General features: G+C 39.6%; 1 pseudogene; it reads left to right on the top strand.

Annotated features, from left to right (window-relative positions):
• LOC140228525 (uncharacterized) overlaps positions 1-16,052 on the top strand; it is a 333,922-nt pseudogene that overhangs the window by 125,157 nt on the left and 192,713 nt on the right.

Here is a 16,052-nt window from a genome sequence, read left to right as displayed (position 1 = left end):
ATTTCACTCATTAACGCTGTGTCTTCATAGCACTAACTTAGCTCTATATCTTTATCGGTTTGACAGAAGGAGATTAAAAAAATTCCAGAGTTTAGGGACGCTGAAGCTTCAACCCCCCGCAGCCCCACCCCCCCCCCCCCTTCGGCGGTGGGGGAAGGGGGGGGGTCTCATTTGAACAAATTAAGATCATAATTATTACCATAATCTTGCTATCTGTCAAGTTTGGTGAAAATCCCTCATACATATTTCAAGAATAAGATGCTAAAAATGTGGAATATCCCCCTCCACCCATCACCCCCCCCCCCCCCCGATCTGGGCACCCCTTGATCCGCCATAATCAAACATGAAATTTCATTCATTAATCACGTTAATGTCTTCATAGCACTAACTTAGCTCTACCTTTTTCGGTTTGACAGAAGAAGATTTAAAAAAAAAATCCAGATTTTTGGGATGTTAAAAGTGAAGCTTTAACCCCCCCCCCCCCTTCGGCGATGGGGGGGGGGGCGCATTTTAACAAATCAAGATTATATTACCATAAATATGACTGTATTTCACAAGTTGGGTGAAAATCCGTCCTATTATAGATTTTTCGAGAATGTGCTGAAAATGTGGAAAATCCCCCTCCTCCCCCTCACCCCCGATCAGGGCACCCCTGGGTCCGCCATAATCAAACATGAAATTTTAGTCATTAATGTCTTCATAGCACTAACTTAGCTCTTTCTTTTTCGGTTCGACAGATGAAGAAAAAAAAAATCAAGCATTTAGGGACTCTGAGGCTTCAACTTCTCCTCCCCCCCCCCTCCTTAGGACTGGTGGGGGGGGGGGGTGGGGAGGGCTCATTTTGACAAATTACGATCATATCACCATTAAGATGTTATCTGCCAAATCTGGTGAAAATTCGTTGTAGGGTTTGCAAGAAAATGCTGAAAATGTAATTAAAAAAAACACAAAAAAACAAGACAGATGGTCGCTAAGACAGGTGGTAAAGATGGTAATGGTTCGTGCGCAGTTTTGATTGAGAGTTTCTCTTCCATCTCTACATAATATAGGTGAAATGAATGGTTTGCACATTTCCCGGCGACGTTTTGCACATTTCCCGGCAAAATTGAACATTTGCACATTTCCCGGCGTCACGTTTGCACATTTCCCGTTGATGAAATTTAGAGATTTGCACATTTCCCGGCAAGACGTTTGCACATTTCCCGGCGTTTGCACATTTCCCGGCGAGACGCTTGCACATTTCCAGGCGTTTGCACATTTCCCGGCGTTTGCACATTTCCCGGCGTTTGCACATTTCCCGGCTCCACACACCTTCAGTATGGCTGACTGGCAAACGTTCTTGTGCTGTAAGACTTTCTAAGGTGGTCAAGTAACAGCCTGGCCCCGTGTATATATCCTTGATGTACGGTTTCGATGTTCATAGTACCATCGTTGGAAATTGTTCTACCCAAGTATAAGAAGCCGTTTACATTCTTCAGCTGTATGCCACTGACAGGCTCAGTGATGTTTGGCTGGCAGAGAGCACTCCTTGGTGCGGGCTGAACAAAGACTTCTGTCTTCAGGAGACTGATTGTCAGGCCAAACATCTTGTGTACATGCTTCGGAATGTTCACGATAGCCTTTAAAGGGATCGTATAGTTTTGGTTGAGACCTAATTTCAGGTTTCTAACATTTTTTGGCGAGATAATGAGAAACCTCTTATGAAAGATGAAAGAGCATGTAATTCTATGAGGAATTCAACATTTATCTGATGAAAATTGGTTTGGAAATGGCTGAGATATCCAAAAAAGAGCGATTCTAATAAAGTGTGGGACCCACACTTTACTGCCATCGCTTTGTTTTACTTTGTTTTTGGATGTTTCAGTAATTCCAAACCCGATTTTCATCAAATAAACTTTGAATTGCTCTTAAAATGGTATGTTCTGTACTACATCAGAAGTGTTTTCTTGGTATCTCGCAAAAAGTGAAAAGCTCAATTCTCATCTCCACCAATACTGTACCATCCCTTTAAACGGTTCTCTACGTGCGTCATCAGAGCACAATAATGCACAAACATGTAACTTCTAGAATGAACCTTTTCAGCACCTGTTTTTTTTTTTTTTTTTTTTTTTTTTTTTTTGCAGCAACACCCCTCAGATCGAACAATGATCCACCTACAGTAATCTGCATCTGATTTAGACAACAAGCTCAAAATATCTGACAGCTTGGAGGACCACTTTTGTGAAGAAAAAGTTGAAATCACTTACACCGATCATAGACACCAGGCAGCAGTGGCGTATCCAATCTAGGGAAAACGGCGCCCGGGGCAAGTGCGGAAATCTACCCCCCTAATTTCTAAAAAAAGTGTTCAACCCCAACCCCATCCCGGTTGGGACTTTATGCTTTTTTATATATGCTTTTTCAAGCACTTAAAAGGGGTCTTTTTGAGAGTAATTTAAATGTAATGAATCGTGATAAATTTTGGCGAGCGAGCGCAGCGAGGGGGCGAAATTTTTTTTACTTCAGCTTACAAAACATGGAATTCTTGTCATATTTTGCTTACTAAATCTTACAATTCTAATCAAGATATAGTGACGGCCTTATAGATAACGATTTATACCAACAAATTAAATACTTCAACTCAGTACGCGCGAGTGAGCCGAAATTTGTATATTTCCGCGTCATCATCACGTTTTGTTCCTATCTCTTTTTTTGTGACAAATTTTGGCGAGCGAGCGCAGCGAGCGAGCCGAAAATCTTTGTGTTTCAGCTTAAAAAACATGGAATTCTTGTCATTTTTTTTGCTTATTAAATCTTACAATTCTAATCAAGATACAGTGACGGCCTTATAGATAACGATGCATACCAACAAACAGAGGACTTGAAAAAATACTCTAAATTATTACGTTTTGTTCTTATCTTGTTTGATTTTTTTTTTTTGCGCCCCCCTCCCCCTATGTTCGAAACCGTTGGCGCCCTCCTTCGATCCAATTGGCGATCGCTTCAGAACGAAAGAAATTGCAGCCGCTGCTCTGTGTAACATTTTGCCTGCTAAATATAAAATGACATGTGTGAACACAATAAACATTGTCCGCATCATCATCATGTTTTGTTTTTATCTTGTTTGATTTGATTTTCTGCCCCCCCCCCCCTCCCCCGCCGTCCGGGCGAGGGTTTCTTCTCCTTCTTCTTCTTCTTCTTCTTCTTCTTCCTTTCTTCCCTTTTTTCTTCTTCTTTTTCGATTTTTTTTAAAATAGTTTTCTCGTTTTTGGCGCCCCCAGGAGTGGCGCCCGGGGCACGTCGTGCCCCCCTTGCCCCACCCCCCTAGATACGCCACTGCCAGGCAGTCACTAGGTGGATGTCCTAAGCTGCACAGAGTCTTCTCGGCAGTTTGTAATGTTGGAAGCATTGTTATAGTTGCTGTTGTCAGAAATCAACTGCCATTCAAGCAACTTTTGGGAACCTTTGCAAAATGGTGGATTCGCACCAAACCGCCAATCCACCATAAAACTAAAAAGAAAAAAAAAAAAAAAAACAGTCCGAGAGCACACATCACCACCATTAGCAGCTCATTTCCACCCATATTGTTGTTTCCACCCTATCATATCATCTGCATTATCAAATTCCTTGACCACCACATTAGTATTTCCACACTGTCGACCGTCCCTACCTCCGCCATACTTTACAATACTTTACAACGAAACCCTCGATCCAAGTGATCTGGATGCTTCAAACAATTTAATCATCTGTTCCTTGCATCATCCACTTTCGCTGAAAATGTTATCTAAATCTGTTCATAACTTTGAGGTATTAGCAAACAGACAGACGGACAAACAAGCGAACGCCTGCAAAGGCATTACTTTATAAAAAGGTAATACATTTCGAATAAACCTCTAGGCCAGAATTTACGAAGGTGGTACAAATGAAACCATGGTTTAAAACATGGACAAAAACTATAGAGCGCCAAGTGTCGCACGGAATATTTCCTTACGAAATTGGTCATTTCGTCGACAAAATGACAGTTTCGTTGACGAAATTATAATTTCGTGGACGAAATATTCATTTAGTTAAAAAATGTTGTAATTTCGTTACAAAATAGTTCATCGACGAAATGACTGATTTCGTAACGAAATATTCCATGCGACACTTGGCGCTCCATGGTTTTTGTCCATGGTTTATGGTTTCATTTGTACCACCTTCGTGAATTCGGGCCCTAGAGTCAATTGGATTTTCGTGCCATAATACATGTGCGTGTGATTTGCTTTGATATTAACAGGAAAACCCTGGATCAGTAATTTATACGGTATTCCTTAAAGGGGCCCTGAAATCCAAATGCATGTTGATTTGTGTTGATTTATGATACCCTCAACATCACTTTTGCAGTGAAACAAATATCTAGAAACATTCCATATATTTTTAATGATTTTTTCTTTCATTTTTCTTCAGATTACTTGGGAACGCCCACAAAAAATCCTTCCAAACCAATCAATATTCATATTCTTGAGATGACATCATCTGTCAATCATTGCTAAAGTGCTGAAATGTTTAACAAAAGACATTGGAATGCGCCTTCCCCTCGACTCAGCATAACTTGCATGTTTCTGTCATATTATTAATGTGACTAACAAAAGACATGGCGAGGGAACATGCAAGTTATGCTGAGTCGAGGGGAAGGTGCATTCCAATGTCTTTTGTTAAACATTTCAGCACTTTAGCAGTGATTGACAGATGATGTCATCTCAAGAATATGAATATTGATTGGTTTGGAAGGATTTTTTGTGGGCGTTCCCGAGTAATCTGAAGAAAAATAGAAGAAAAAATCATTAAAAATATATGAAATATTTCTAGATATTTGTTTCACCGCAAAAGTGATGTTGAGGGTATCATAATTCAACACAAATCAACATGCATTTGGATTTCAGGGCCCCTTTAAACATGTTTAAAACAATCCAGCAATCAAACGGGAGATGGCGCTAACATCTTCTAATTCCAGTGTGAGTTGGGTATACTACTAGAGCTGTTTCCTAAATCAGGCATTTCAGGAAACATCTTGTTTTTAAATTTGAAGCAGGAAGACACGAAATTCAATAAGCCTTATGATCACTTGGCACGCAGAGCAACATGATGCATCCACCTCCTGACATTCTTTCAGTATTATTTTGTAACTGCAATGAAATCCCAGTTAGACAATTTTCAACTCGGACATTCTTGATTGTTTTTTCTCGTCTTTTTAAAGTGTTACAAATAGGCCTAAATATATTCGTACAAATGAATGGACCAAACCATTCGGTAAAGTTGTTGCAAGTACAAGAACTGTATTTTAGATGCAAACACAGTACTGCTGTATAGACGTTTGAGGAATGTCACTTATAGGTGCGGAAACAAATTTCTTGGGATCATAGATTTTTGAATACGCCATAAAAAATTGGACCCAATTATTTTTTTTTCTTCTAATCGCTTTAGTATAGTTTTGTAATTCTTACCTTCAGGCTTAGTAACAATTAGATTTAAAGTATGCAAAGATGAAGATACTAGTTAGAAACGTGATAATTCCGTAATTGAAAATTTCGTAACATCAGCGTCCAACACTGTCTTAACATTATAAGAAAGAGACATTGCATAATATGATGATAATGGTAAGACAGGGAGAAATCAATACAGGGTACATATGCAGCCTGCCTAGATTGGGCCGAAAGTGATAACGCCCCTATCATATCTTTGTATTGCTTGCTTGTCACCAATTTGCTTTTTTATCAAATCTGTATTTAGTTCGCATTGTTGGTGGCAGCTCTTCACTTGAAGGGCGAGTGGAGGTTCTGATGAACGGCGTGTGGGGAACTGTGTGCGATGATTACTGGGACATGCGCGATGCTGATGTCGTCTGCCGAAGCCTTGGATTTGGAGGTGCGAGGGCGGCACTAAAGGCAGCTACCTTCGGACAAGGCTACGGTTCCATTCTCCTTGATAATGTCCACTGCAGAGGAACAGAAAATAGTATCTTTGACTGTACACACAATGGCAGGGGAAATCACGACTGCTCGCACACAGAGGACGCCGGGGTTATTTGTCTGCAAAATGGTATTCCACTCAGGCACAATTCACGTTAAACGTTATGCGAGGGTTTTTTTTTTCCCCTATATAATCGAACATAATATGATGCAGTTTAATTGTGGACTTATCAAGCAAATAATTACACATAAGTTTGTAAATCAACTTTTTTTACAGATAGCATATTAATACACTCTGCTTTGTCTATTTCAATATAGGCCTACATGTGTTGGGGAAAATCTGTTCATATTACGATGAGCGAAACCGAGTCCTGCTTTTTTAGAACCTGTTGCCAAAAAATGTGCATGTTTACAGATGTTATTTCGTTCGATGCAAATGCACCATGCAGCAAATAAACTGTATAATGTATTAAAGCACCGTGCTAAATAGATAGTAACTACGTGTAGTTTGAATTCAAGATGGGCGAGAGTCATTTATTTCAACTTCCTTACGAAATGAAACGAAGATGCTAATTAAGGAGAAAAAAGGAAGAAAGCTGCATTAGAAGTAGGTAAATATGCCACTACAAATGATACTACAGTTTGTATGCGTTTGTTCTTGTTTTGTTTTGTATCTTAATACATGCAGCTCGTCTTGTTGATGGCGGTTCGTTCTATGAAGGTAGAGTTGAGGTGCAAGTTGGAGGTGTCTGGGGAACCGTGTGCGACGACTCCTGGGACATCACCGACGCCAACGTTGTCTGCAAGAGCCTCGGGTTCCCAGGGGCTTCGGAGGCCCTCCACATCGCCACCTTCGGTCAAGGCCCTGGGCCAATCTTCCTTGACGATGTTGAGTGCAGAGGATATGAATCCAGCCTTTTTAACTGCCCACATGCAGGAACTTGGGTGCATAACTGTGTACATCGAGAAGACGCAGGGGTCAGGTGTAATATCAACGGTAATATCACACTTGTTTTGCCGAAGAATTTCCATCAATACAAAGACACTGAAACTCCATCAAATTTCGAGCAAAGTTTGGAAAATCATTAAGGAAACATTTTTATAGGAACACAAAACACTGGCAATTTGAGGTCCCTTTCTACGCCTGTATAACCTTAACTAATCTCGCTTGTAGTTTTGAATTTGCGACAGAAATACATTAATCTTTACAGAAACTGAGTACATAAGTTAACATTGTAATGCACAATTAGTGAAGTAAATCAGTCTGAGTTATGTGAAGATGGAAATAGGAAAGAATGCCAAAAAACGCAGTGCTTGAAGGGTGCATTCCCCCAACACGTAGTGCATGTAATGCAAATTAAATGGTTAATAATGTGTTATACATGCAAAGCGGAATTACAAAATTCAATTACATGAACTAAGACATGAAAAACCTTATAAACCCTGAACAAACAACCTGACAAATCAGTAGTCATACAGAAGAGAAGGAAGAGAGAGAGGGAGAGAGAGAGAGAGAAAGAAAGAAAAAGGTAAAGATTAAGAAACTAATCAATTATGTGTTGTCAAGCTATTGAAAGAACGTAGTTGATGTGATCCCATTCATTACTACTTTTGAAAAGAAGACATGAATATATCAACCACTTGCCTTCCATTAAGTCTTTGGACCAACAAAAAGGCGTCATCTTTTGCCTCCTTTTCCAAAACACGGAAATTACGCAAAAATAAGTAAATCAAGATGAATATGAGGGAATTTCAGTTCAGTTCAGTTCAGTTCAGTTTTTATTTCTGCATTTCAAAATCAATACAAATCGACAAATCAACAAAATACTTACATAGTCATTTACACAGCTAATATTCGTAACGTTTGGATCTTACATACATTTTCTTTTTTTTTTCAAGAACGAATATCATATATGAAAGGAAGCAATAGGAAATGATAGAAATGAAATGCAGGGGACCATCATCATAAGCTAAGCTTGACGAGGAAGATGGCCCCAGGTAAAGAGATACATAAAGAAAATCTTGCTACTCACTGAGTGGGGGGTAATTGTGGGGGGTAATTTCTTTCAACGATCTCACCATTCATCCTGAAATATAATGAATATCCAAAAGCTTACTTCAAAAAGCCTGAGTAAGTTTGTGAAAGATATAACTAGCTGAGATTTTTGTCTTGACGGCGTGGTTTGTCGTCATTTCTTTGATACCTGTGTATAAGGTGTGGATCGTAAGTCGGTAGCAAGGGAATTTCTAGGTATATATACGTATGTGTTGTTTTTTTTTAAGCAAGAGGCAGATGAACAAGCAGAATTACATGCAGTTACTTAATAGGCAAAGATAATTTCGATTGCTGCAGTCACAATGAGGATGTATTTATCAGATCGGACATTTCTTGTTCGTTCTACACGTCATTCAGTTCGACTAGTTGGCGGTCAATCATACTACGAAGGCAGGGTGGAGGTGATGATGGACGGTGTCTGGGGAACCGTGTGCGATGATTCATGGAGCATAACTGACGCCACTGTCGTGTGCAACAGTCTGGGATATCCAGGGGCATCAGAGGCTCTCTCTCAGGCTGCCTTCGGCCAAGGCTCCGGACCAATCTTTCTCGACGATGTTGACTGCATAGGAACAGAGTCGAATGTCTTAGGCTGCCCCTACACCGGACAAAGGGCCCACAACTGCGGACACCAAGAGGATGCTGGGGTCAGGTGTAACCCTCAGGGTAACTTAAATTTGTACGAAGCCCGTACAGTACTCTAATGTTGTTAATTCTCTTTTACGGATGGATTGAAGGGAGATATTTTCATGATGTGGTGAAGCTGTCCAATTCAAGTGTGATTCTTTCAGTGACCCTTCGTCATGACAGGGTGTACTGTTTGAGAATTTCCCCATTGTTTTGAAGTATCTTTGATTGTGCGCTAACCTACGCTAGCAATAGGGAGCTTCAAATTTTCCCGCCGAGGATTTTAATGAGGCGAAAAAAAAACCCTGTTCTGCGCATGCGCAAAATCGCTTATCAAAACCTGAGCTCGAGTTGTCTGATTTTTTTTTTTCACGTCGGTTCTTGGCCATTTTTGCTTCTGCTCAAATTCACGACGCAGAGAGCTACTTCATGCAAACATCCTATGGAAGCACTAGGCCATTTTACTTTGCGTCTTAGCGAAATCTGAAGCTACTTTGCAACACCCAGGGAGACAAGAAAACGGCTTACGCAATCATCGTCTAAACGTTCGCGTCGCAAATCTAAGGCTCCCTAATGATGATAAACACCGCACAATATTTTGTGCGGTGTAATATTTAATCATCACTTGATCATGAAAACGGAAAAGAAAAAAAAAAAACCTGAAATGTGACAGATATATGCATTCCTCTTTTGCATTGTAGATGTAGATTTGTATTTATCTTTGGCGTATCATTCTATTATCATTATATACTTTGTGTTCCCTTCGAGAGGTCAATTGACAGAAATAGATTGTATTCTAGAGAATAACCCGTACTTCACGGACATTTGCAGGCATATAAGAGAGCTATGTAAATTTTCCCACAACCAGTACGTCTTGTTGGTGGCCAATCATCTTACGAAGGCAGAGTGGAAGTGATGATCAACGATGTCTGGGGAACCGTGTGCGACGATTTGTGGGATATCAACAACGCTAATGTTGTCTGCAACAGTCTTGGCTTCCCGGGGGCCTCTGAAGCCTTCTCGAGAGCGGCCTTTGGTCAAGGCTCCGGACCAATCCTCCTCGATAACGTTGATTGCTCTGGAAGGGAATCCAATCTCTTAAGCTGTCCAGCTATCGGTATCGGAACCCACAACTGTGGACACAGTGAAGATGCGGGAGTGAGGTGCAGCGCTCAAGGTGATATAAACATTATTGCACGTTTCGAAATGTTGATGAATGAGGGTTTTTTTTTATGATAAAGAAGTAACAGTTTGAAATGTTTCAAAGATAATCTATGGAATGAACGCTGGATATGTTGCAAAATGCTGTCACATTGCGGAAGGCATCTTGATACAATCAAGGTTCTTGTTTGTTCTGAACTGTCTGTTGGAAGCGCAATACTGAGTTACGTGTTTTCCTCTTATTAATGAAAACGACCAAGCTGATGACTGTTGAGGGGGTTGAATGGAGAGCAAAGTTTTGAACATCTCAAGTTAACCAAAATGTGAAGTGGTAGAAACGCTCGACACTAGATTGAAAGGGATCATACATGAACTGAATTTGAAAATCTACTTGTTCCAGTTGACATTAAATGAAGTTTAATGGATATACATTAAATGATTCTTTATCCGGTCATTTAAACACATCTCACGAACAGAACGGATGATTTAACATTAATAGTTTACCGGTTATAGCTTTCTGGCTATGCAAAATGCACTGGAAATCTCTCGATACTAAGTTGTCCATTAAGTTAGCCACTGAAAAAAAAAAATGAATAAAGATTTAAAGATCAAAAGCCATAATTGCATTGTGCTTTTTCAATACATAATCCAGTGCGGCTAGTTGGGGGCACGTCGCGCAATGAAGGCAGAGTAGAAGTGTTGCACAACGGTGTCTGGGGAACTGTGTGCGATGATTATTGGGATATCGAGGATGCCAACGTAGTCTGCAGAAGTCTTGGTTTCTCAGGAGCCGCTGAAGCCGTTTCTAACGCAGAATTTGGTGAGGGCTCTGGGCCAATCACTCTCGACAATGTGGCCTGCAGAGGAACTGAGCGTGACATCTTCAGCTGCCCCAAAGCAAGGGTAGGAACACACAACTGCGGACATCACGAAGATGCAGGCGTAAAATGTGCCTCAGGTAAGGTCAAGCAATTAACGAAAATGTTTTTGTTGTGACAAGATTTCCTCTCGACATGCACAGACATTTCAAGTTTACTTTGTTATTAAGAAAAGCGCAATGAAGACAATTGATCCTCTAAAGAAAAGCGAGAAAAAGAAAGGAATAGGCTAATTTGTTAACATGAATTATAGTAGGAGAGGAGAGACGTCCAATGTGCCGAAATAATTGCCGCGGTCACACTGGCAAAACTTCGAGATCTTTGACCTGTGAACTTCAATTCAATTTATTTCAATTCATATATTTTCATTCTCTTTTTCCAACATAACATAACACAGAATAAATCAGAATCAGAATAGGTAAGATATTTCAGAATTTTGGAATCTAAACCTAATATCTCCTCTTTCACTGACAACAGAGAATTATGTGTGTTACAAAACTTGGAATTGTAGTACACATGGATAAATAAAGCAGAGGTAGCCATTCTGAAAAGGAAAATTTGGCATTAGGTTTGTGAGCGAGTTCAATGATTCAAACAGTGTATTTGACATCCTACAGAAAGAAAAAAAATGAAATTACACATATTACGAAGGAAAAGAAACGACCATGCCAGTAGAGACAATATTGTTGAAAGACATGTATCATTTTTGTGGTTGATATTTCAGAATTTTTAAGATGAAGTCATCTTACACAAATTAAGTAAACAAAGTAATTACGGACCCCTTTTCGAGAGCATTTTAGAAGTAGAAATTTCGTATCAAAATCTACGTTTGTTTAGATAATGCCAACTTATGCTGTGCCTTCAGTTAATAATTTGACACAGTGTCAAGTTTCTTCCCCGTTCTATTTTAAGGGAGCTTATGAGAAGCATCGATGCATCTGTGAACATCTCTGCAGTTCATAGATTAACTGGTCAAGTAACTGATAAGTACACAAACTATTTCTTCTTTTTTTTTTCAATCAGTGCGTCTTGTTGGTGGCCAGTCATCTTACGAAGGCAGAGTGGAAGTAATGGTCAACGGTGTCTGGGGAACCGTATGCGATGATTTGTGGGATATCAACGATGCTGATGTTGTCTGCAACCGTCTTGGCTTCGCGGGGGCCTCTGAAGCCCTCTCGAGAGCGGCCTTTGGTCAAGGCTCCGGACCAATCCTCCTCGATAACGTTGCGTGTCGGGGAACTGAGTCGAGCATCCTGAACTGCCAGCATGCTGGGACAGGCTCACACAATTGCCATCATTCCGAAGACGCAGGTGTCCGATGTAACCCTCGCGGTAATTTCACTATTCAGATATTCGTTATATGTATTTCAGTGAAATCTGCATTTCTTTATGTAAAAAGGGTGACATCATAGTTCAATACGTTGTGGCAGTCAAGACATCCCAGTAGTATTCGAGTACAGAGATACAAGACTTCATGAGGAAAGAGACTAATACAAGGAACTAACAATAATAATGTAAGACATACATAGTTCATAAGTGAGTACAAACGTGTACTTCAATTACAATGCTTATCTGAAAACACGCTCGCCGCTTGTTTTCACTATCACTGTGTTTCTCACGCCCTGAGAGTGTAACCACTTTCAACAGGAAAAGCAAGGAAAAATGCAAGCAAAAATCAACTGCTCTAATACTGTCTATGTATGCTTTCTTGAATTGATTAACAAACAAATAATTCTGAAATTATCTCTGTCTTTCATCCAAAAACAACAATAACAACGAAAACGAAATCTCACAGTTCGTCTTGCTGGTAGTTCGTCATCTCACAAAGGCAGAGTGGAGGTAATGGCTGGTGGTGTCTGGGGAACCGTATGCGATGACTACTGGAGCATCGTCGACGCCAATGTCGTCTGCAACAGTCTGGGGTTTGCGGGAGCTGCTGCGGCTGTGTCCAACGCAGCCTTTGGCCAAGGCTCCGGACCAATTCTTTTGGACGATGTTGCGTGCCACGGAACAGAGTCCAATATCTTGAGCTGCCCAAGCAACGCGATAGGATCCCATAACTGCGGACACCAGGAAGATGCTGGGGTTATTTGCAACCTGGGTAGGCCAAATTTCCGATAAATATGCTTCGCAAATTGCCGTTGAGCCGTAATGCCAGATGTGATACAAACGTTTGTAATGTGATATCTGCCAGTTTGGCAATGTGTCCATCTCAAGAAATCGCCTTCAAAGGAAAAACAAGAACCCAAAGGGAAATGTGGATTGAGTAAAAGCAGCAACATTAGTAGAACACATCAGTGAGAGTTTGAGGAAAATCGAACAATCGACGCAAAAGTTATAAATAAAATGTTTTGTTGTGGGAACGACTGGATGAGGAGACTACTAGACAGCAATAATCAAAGGAAATATAAAAGGATTTCGAGAAAAAAAAATCACTTTTCGAGCATAATGACAGAGCACTTGACTAACCGCATTCAGAAAGCAGGGGGAATAATTGCCTCCCTTTATGTCACTATCGAGTTGATGATTTTTTGTGGAATTTATCAGTCTGATAAATGGATTGAGTTTCTATTAAATACATTATCTTATATGCCTGTCAGCGGTGATGTAATTTAATCTATGGCCTATAAAGAAAGCTAGTTTCTCAAGGATGGAAAAAAGAAAGAACTAGATTATTCTGCTGTTCTGATAAGTAAATTTTGAAAAATGCCTATCTCATCTAGTGCGTCTTGTCGGGGGCACGTCGTCCCACGAAGGGAGAGTGGAGCTGATGGTTAACGGTGTCTGGGGAAGCGTGTGCGATGATTTCTGGGGTATCGAGGATGCCAACGTGATCTGTAATAGTCTTGGCTTCTCGGGAGCTTCGGAGGCGTTATCTTCTGCATTCTTTGGCCAGGGCTCCGGGCAAATCCTTCTGGACGATGTCTCGTGCAGGGGTACTGAGTCGTCCATCTTGAGCTGTCCCCACGGAGGGATAGGATCCCACAATTGCAGACATCACGAGGATGCGGCAGTACGATGTAACGTACAGGGTAATGTCAGGCATTCCATTCGTTCACAGCATCGTTCTAGCGAGGCACATTTATTTGTTGCGTACTGCAGAATATATCTCTTTACGTACAAATGTACAAGCAAATCACACGATTAAACAAAATTTCATACTTCTCTCTATCAGGATCAATAAATATGCGTAAAGGCTCTTGGCAAGTTGCGGATTTGTATGCAACATTAAGAAAAGGCAAATGATTTTGAGGTGGGAACATCAGTGAATAATTATGCTAATATTCCAACAAATGAAGACAGCAGCTAAAGTTGTTTATGTGTATTCTATTTTTATAATATTAAGAAAAAATGTAAAACGGATGATGAAGCGAGTTGGTTCATTAATTGCGAATAATGATTTCATTTCTGATATAATACTTATTCTGAACACACTCAGGATAATAATGCATAATACAACTGTCATTTGTTTTTTATACCATTGCTCAGTTCGACTTGTTGGTGGGCGATCGTCTCGGGAAGGCAGGGTGGAAATCAAAGTTGACGGTGTCTGGGGAACTGTATGTGATGACGAGTGGGGTATCATCGACGCCAGCATAGTATGCAGAAGTCTGGGCTACGCAGGAAGTGAGTCGGCGTTCACTCAAGCAGCCTTTGGTCAAGGCTCCGGACCGATCTTTCTTGACAACGTGGAGTGCAGGGGAACTGAGACTAACATTCTGAGCTGCCCCCACGCAGGGCTAAACGTACACAACTGCGGACATAATGAAGACGCCGGAGTCAGATGTACGCTTTTCTAGATGTCAGACGTATTGTTGAAATATCTGAAATGTTCAAAGTTTGCAACTATTCTATATCAAGTCGAAAATCTGAAATAGATGTAACAGGCTATTCATCTATTAGATCTTGGCCATTTCAATTTTCAGCTTTTACTACACTGTGCTTATCAAGCGGCCCTTATACCGTCTTTATTGTCTTTAAGTAACTGTAACGAATGCTATGCTCTCTCCATATTTCTTACCATTGATTTCCAAACCGACTGGTGTTACTCAACAATCTTCATTCATTCATTCATTCATTTTTTTTTTTGCATCTCCAACAGAACTTAATGATAAAACATTTTCACATAAAAATATAAGTACATAATGTCAACATTACAAAATATGATAAATGAAATTTATGGATATACAAAGGATAGGGTGATAGAGATCTTGCAACCTAATTGAGAATATATATTATATATGCATATGTACATGTATTATTATATATATGTAATGAACTTAAAATCTAATCCCCTTTCTGATTCTGGCGTTTTGCTTACGTACAAATCTGACCATTATTCAATCTATATGTGTTCATATTTCAATTTACAGACCAGAAAAATACAAAATTATGAAAGAAAGCAAAAGTTCACACTTCAGTTATCGGCCCGGTTTCAAGAGTGCTTGATGGAAATTGATTGGTCAGAAATATATACTTTGTAAAATATGAAAGTAGCTTCTGATATACAAGTATATAGGTAAAATAGTGACTTCATAAAATACTCATATTTCATTAGTCAGAGAAAAGTCACATAATTAAACCGAAATCAAATACTCTGCGGGGTTAAAAGTTGTTTGTGCGTTGACTTAATGGCAAAAATCAAAATGATGTTAGTTTTATAAGGATAAGTAACCACAATAATTACTAAGTATAAAGCATTTTAGAAAACCCCTCACTCAACTATTGCGTGCGGAGAAAAAGAAATATGTAATTATATAAAAAAAAAGTGGACTCCTTTTAATCAAAATAGTACATCGCATGCAATATATGTAATAATATTTTACTGGAAAAGTTTTTCGGCCATCGATGATTTCAACATACTCGCTGTCAGCGTCTTCTTAAAAGTCTTAAAGGCCTTCGACACGATAAACCATTACCATCTTCTATATAAACTCAACCACTGTGATATACATGGGAATGTCTTGGAGTGGTTCAGAAGTTCATTTTGAAAGACAAACAAAAAACTTAACAGTGAATATTCTTCTGTGAGCCCGAGTGATTGTTGGGTTCCACAGGGTAATATACTTGGAACATTAAATTTTGTCATTTACATCATCGATTTTCCAAATTCCCCAAAATGTTCTTTTCTTATTATCATTTTAAGATCAGTCTAATCTCATCTTTTCTCATTCAAATCCCAAATACATTACTTGATATCATGAATGTAGAACTGTATTAGAATAATACAACGGTTGAGAGTAAATAGATTATTGCTTAATGTATACAAGGAACAAACTTGATGTTGTTCACTAATACGCTTATATATCATCTAATTTTTGAAAATCGAATGATTTAACATGCTTATTCAATTAAATTTCTAGGTTCAGCAGAGAATAAGCTCTCCTGGGAATGACAAAGAGA

Source organism: Diadema setosum, chromosome 5 (assembly GCF_964275005.1).
Source record: "Diadema setosum chromosome 5, eeDiaSeto1, whole genome shotgun sequence".
Classification (NCBI taxonomy): domain Eukaryota; kingdom Metazoa; phylum Echinodermata; class Echinoidea; order Diadematoida; family Diadematidae; genus Diadema; species Diadema setosum.
The sequence above is the reverse complement of the archived record's forward strand: the minus strand, read 5'-3'. Positions and strand labels throughout refer to the sequence as shown.